A 6,213-nucleotide genomic window follows, 5' to 3' on the forward strand; every position below is an offset into this window, starting at 1 on the left:
GCAAGGGACACAGCAGTGCTCGTGTGCAGTGCAGCTCAGCGGCAGGCTCTTTGAGATCTTGCTTTCCCACAGACCGGCCACTGCCACCTATATCCAGGGCAAAGGCAAGGCGGTGATTGTGGAGAGGTAAGTCACCCATGTGCTCAGCTTCAATGCGGGTGAACCCCTGTACAGGGCAGCTTCCAAATGCCTGTCCAGAATGCGCACCTAGTTGTCTAGAGTAGCTCCTGAATAGTTGACTAGAATGTGCACCTTAGCACGGGAGTGCGTGGGGGAGATGACAGGAGCAGAGACATATGTTAGACAATCAGGTTTAAGACTCTGTCTGTCTTCCTGGGTAGATTAAAAATTCTTTAAGGGCAGAGTCTTCAGAGACAGTAGGACATGATGATCTCTGCCACTTGCTACTCCTTAATACTAAACCTCTCTCTGCCTCTGTTACCTCAACTGTATGACAGGGATTTTTTTTTTTTTTTTTTTTTTTTTTTGAGACAGAGTGTCGCTCTGTTGCCCAGGCTGGAGTGCAGTGGCTCAATCTTGGCTCACTGCAACCTCCGCCTCTCAGGTTCAAGCCATTCTCCTGACTCAGCCTCCCAAGTAGCTGGGACTGCAGGCTCATCGTTCCACAGGCTTTACAGGAAGCATGATGCTGGCATCTGTTCAGCTTCTGGGGAGGCTTTGGGAAACTGAATATATGGAACCATGAATAAAATAAATTAAATTAAAATTAAGCTATTTTAATATCTATTTTTATGCCAGGCACCACGCCTGGTTAATTTTCTGTATTTTTAGTAGAGACGGGGTTTCACTGTGTTAGCCAGGGTGGTCTCGATCTCCTGACCTCGTGATCTGCCTGCCTAGGCCTCCCAAAGTGCTGGGATTATAGACGTGAGCCACTGCACCTGGCTAATGATGGGAATATTAATAGTATATTCCTCGCAGGGTCATTGTGAGATTCAATGAGTTAATACACATGAAGTGTTTATTACTGAATGGGCACGTAGTAAGAGCTGAGTGATACTGGCTATTATTTTCCATCTCTTTACCTCTGTAGAGGTTTTTCTGTACTTGGCACAGAACATGAGCCAAATAATTTCTGAATCGTTTTATTTAGTTATTTATTTTTCTACTTCCAGACAGGCTCATATTTACTTTTACTTTTTTAATTCATTCTTTATTTTTTTGCAGAGACTGGGGTCTCAGTATGTTGCCCAAGCTGGTCTTAAACTCCTGGGCTCGAGTGATCCTTCTGCTTTGGTCTTTAAGGTACTGCAGTTACAAGTGTGGGCCACTGCATTCAGCATGTTTACTTTTTTAAATTGATGAATAAAAATTGTATATATGTGTCATATATAACATGTTGTTTTGATATATGTATACATTGTGAAAGGGTTAAATCAAGCTAATTAACGTATGCATTACTTTATATACTTATTATTTTGTAACGAAAACACTTTAAATCTATTCTCTGCAGTTTTCAAGAATACTATACATTGTTATTAACTATAGTCACCATTCTCTACAATAGATCTCTTGGAACTCCTTGTATCTAACTCAAATTTTTGTATCATTTTCAATTGATGCGGAAAACTGCAGAAAGTTTATCATTAACTATCGGTAGCACCAAAGCTGATTCAGACAGGTGCTATGGAATGGATAAAACAATGATCGTTGAGGCAGACAGCCAAAGCCAGGTTCAAAGCCAGGTTTCATCACCAGTAATCTGTATTAAATTAGCAAAGTTACCTAACCTTTCCCTACCTTCGTTTCCTCATTGGTAAAATAGGGAAAATAATAGTATTGACCTCACAGAGTTTCTGTGGTAATCAAATAATTAAATAATCCACATGGTTTAGCACAGTGCCTGCAATATACTATTAATTGTTCTCGGGGTTATTTTCTGTTTATTATGTAGCAGTCTCTGTTCTAAGCACTTTGCAAGCGTTGTCTCATGTAATCTTTGCCACATTCCCAAAAGGCAGACATTAACATTACCCACATTTTCCTGATGGGGAAATGGAGGCATAAAGAGGTTACTCAGCTAATGGCAGACCTGGATTTGCACACAGGTGTTAAGCATCCACTTATACTGTACACTCCAGTTGGATTGTAGAGCTTTTAGCAATCATCAGAGATGTAGAAAGCACAAGGGATGGCCAGGCTCACGCCTGTAATTCCAACACTTTGGGAGGCTGAGGCGGGTGGATCAGGAGGTCAAGAGATCAAGACCATCCTGGCCAAGATGATGAAACCCTGTCTCTACTAAAAATAAAAAAAATTAGCTGGGTGTGGTGGCGGGTGCCTGCAATCCCACCTACTCGGGAGGCTGAGGCAGGAGAATCACTTGAACCCAGGAAGCAGAGGTTGCAGGGAGCCTAGATTGCACCACTGCACTTCAGCCTGGTAGCAGAGCGAGACTCTGCTCAAAAATAAATAAATAAATAAATAAATAAATAAGCAAACAAGCATCAGGGTCTAAGAAAAGGGCAAAAATAAAAAGATTAGAAGAACAAAGTAAGGACATAAATTTATCCTCATGTTTGCAGCTGAAGAAAAGGATGTTGGGGCATTACGATTCTTACCCAAGCACCCACTGTAAATAGCTAAGCACCTCACTTTAAAGACACTTCTCTTAGCAGTGAGCAGTAGACCTAATACCTCTCTGACCTTTATTGTGAGAATTCAATCAAGCTTCCAAGTACCTAGCCCATGAGGAAATGAGAGGGCAGCAGAACGACTTTTTGCATACAATTCAATTTCTGCCTGGTCTACAAAACATAATTTGTTGCCTAGAGGAGATAATCAGGCTGTTTAAATCCCTAGTCAGTGAAAAATATTCTCTTGATTTATGAAAAAAAATCAATAAATGTATGCTGATTTAGATTAGTGCAGCTACAAACTATATATATGCCATGAGTCTTTTTTTTCCTTTCAAATTGCATGTTAGCGTGATTTGTAGAAATGAGTGCCAGATGACACATTTGAAATAATAGCAATGGTAATAACGATAATAAAAGCACCATCATAATTACTATCACTTATTAAGTGCCTGCCCTGAGCTAGGCATTATACTAAAAACTTTCTGTATGTTATACTATTTAATTTTCTCAACAATCTTATGAGAGCAGACTTCTGATTAAAGATAGTCCTCTGAACACTTACATTATGGCCACTTTCTCCTGAAAGTCCATTAAAATGGCAAAAAGCAGTACTTTTTATTTTGTTTTGGTAAATCAGTGCATAAGGATAAAGAGAGCAGGAGAGACAGCTATAGCCAGAACATTTTGGAATCTGAAAATCAAAAGAAGCCTGTGTGATATAACTTTTTTGATTAGGTTGAACTTAAGTAGCAAAAAGCCCAACTTGACAGTGATTTAAACACATGAGGTTTATTTCTTTCATGTAAGTATGAAATTGGTGAGAAAAGAGTAGGTACGACAGTTCCATAAAGTGGTCAACAATGGCCTAAGGTCTTTGCAGCTTTCTTAACATTGCTGGTGTAAGACTCATCTCAAGGTGCACTAAAGCAACTTGCGTTCCATACATCATGTCCATTTTCCAGTTGGCAGTAAAGAGGAAAGGTGGGGTGAGACAGGTATGTACCTCACTTTCAAGACACTTCTCTTAACCAGGCATGGTGGCTCATGTCTGTAGTCCTAAGGCAGGAGGTGATACTCAAAAAAAGTAGGCCCTTCTCTTCTAGGTTTTTAGAACCAGATGTCTTTTATTCAAGATATTAATCTCTATTAGGAATAGATGTTATTTAGGTTTAGTAAGCTATTTTAGTATCTATATTTATGACTAATCAGAGTCTCATTAATTTACCTTTATTAAACAAATGCTCTGTTAGAAATGTGCTTAGCTTTTGAGTCTGAAACACCTAGCACTGTGCCAGCACTTTCTAAGACGCTAGCTCCAGGATTAGTTGTGGGAATAACCGCAACCAGGTAATTTTATCTGCTTTATTCTTGATGTGCCTGTCAGCATAAAGGAGGTGGGACAGCCTCTCTAAATGGTGGCTGGGTTATGCAATGAGGTGATGTATATAAGCCCAGGCAGCATAAGTTCTCTCCCAGGTGCTAATCTCTTTTCATCTCTTCACCCTTTTGGGGGCCTCTAAGAGTACCTACCGCACACTAGCTAAGGGCAGTAAGGATCCTTTGGAAACAGTATTTTGCAATTTACAAGTTCACAAGCATACTCTGTTTTGGAGCCTGTGATGTACACAGCACTGCCATGAAGAGTCGGAAGAAAGTAGGTTCTGGGGCAGTCCTGCCACTTCTCTGATTCGGAAGCAAGTTTTACCTCTTAACCTCAACTGTTAAGTAGGGATAATAAGTTTGGTTACCTCACAGAGTGACTGGTACAGTGACATGATTTCTAGCAAGTGCTTACAACATAGTAAATGTTCAGTAAATGTTAGCTTTTATCATTCAGTGGGGACTATTAGCCCATTAGATGACAAAATGAAGATTCAGAGAGCCCACAATGACTATACTAATAATTAATAATGATAATATTCATTGATTGAAGCCATATTATGTGTCCAGAAAGCAGTCCTGGTTGAGATATGGGAGGGGAACAGTGGCTGCCAATTTTTTGACATTTAATAAACTTTCATTAATGTCTACAGTGAATAAAGGTCCACGCTGACCTTCATGCTTGATTCTAAAGATTCCAGGATGAGCGTAGTTGGGCGCAGTCCTTAATCTGGTTGTTCTTGCAATAAGGGGAAGACAAAGAGGTGTGCATACTAAATGCTATGCTAGAGGAAAGCATGTGATCTACCCATGCAAACACAAACAAAGAAAAAGATGCATTAGTTATTGCAATTAGTGATTGCTGTGTAACAAATGACCCCCAAACCTAAAATAGCAATGAATATTGATTGTCTCATACAGTTTCTGAAGGGCAGGAATTCAGGATGGCTTAGTAGGATGGTCTGGCTCACGGTCTCCAATAAAGTTGTCAGCCATGACTGCAGGTATCAGAAGGTTTGATCAGGGCTGGAGGATCTAAGACAGCTCACTCCTAGCTAGCAAGGTGATGTGGCCACTGGCAGGAGACCTCAGTTCCTCGTCCTGTGGACCTGCTGCCTGAGTGTCCTCCTGACATGGTAGCTGGTTTTCCTCACAGCACGTGACCCAAAAGAGAACAAGGCAGAAGCCACATGTCTTTTGTAAGGTAGACTTGCAAGTCACATTCTGCCATTACACAGGTTGGCCCTATTTTTGGTGGGAAGGACTATATAAGAGGGAAAATATCAGGTGGCAGGAATCATGGGGCCACCTTGGAGGCTGGCCACCACAGAGGTCAACTGGCTCTATCCCGTGGTTCAAGGAAGACTTTCTAGAAGAGGTGATGCCTAAAACAGCTAAGTCAGGAACAATAGTTTATAACCTGGGCTCCCTGGACAGAACTCAAGGAGTCTATAAACTTGAGTCGGGGAGGTAGGATTACATCTTCATTTTCACATACCTATACTGAAATTTAACATTCTTTCAATTATCAACATAAGAAACCCATGGTAGTGTTGTTGGTAATACCTGTGACTTTGTCACCAGCAGAAATTACCAATGTTTGGCTTGTATGTGTGGTCAACATGGTAAGACCCTGTCTTTGCAAAAAAAAAAAAAAAAAAAAATGTAATTACTGTTATTGTAGATATCTTGAAATATTGCTTACATTAATCAGTATTATGAGGCTAGGTACAGTGGCTCATGCCTGTAAGTCCAGCACGTTGGGTGGCCAAAGGAGGAGGATCATTTGAGGCCAAGAGTTTGAGACCAGCCTGGGCAACATAGTGAGGCTCTCATTTCTATAAAAAATAAAAAATTAGCCAGGCATGGTGGCACAAGCCTGTAGTCCCAGCTGCTTGGGAGGCTGAGGCAGGAGGATCACTTGAACCCAACAGTTTGAGACTGAAGTGAGCTATGATTGTACCACTGCACTCCAGCCTAGGTGACAGAGAAAGACCATCTCTAAAAAATGAGGTAGCCAGACTGGATTAGAAACCACCGCTGGCCTCCCCCTGGCAGAATCTGGCTTGCAGATGTGTTTTCTTCGGTCCATATAGTATTAAAAACAAAAAACCAGGCTGGGCGTGTATGTATACTTGTGTATTACTAAGAGCTTCAAGTCCAAAAATGGGAAGGAGGTAAATGAAGCTGTAAACAGAACAGGGATCAGTTCACAAAACCTTAGGCTAAAGAA

Source organism: Piliocolobus tephrosceles, chromosome 17, assembly GCF_002776525.5.
Source record: "Piliocolobus tephrosceles isolate RC106 chromosome 17, ASM277652v3, whole genome shotgun sequence".
NCBI lineage: Eukaryota > Metazoa > Chordata > Mammalia > Primates > Cercopithecidae > Piliocolobus > Piliocolobus tephrosceles.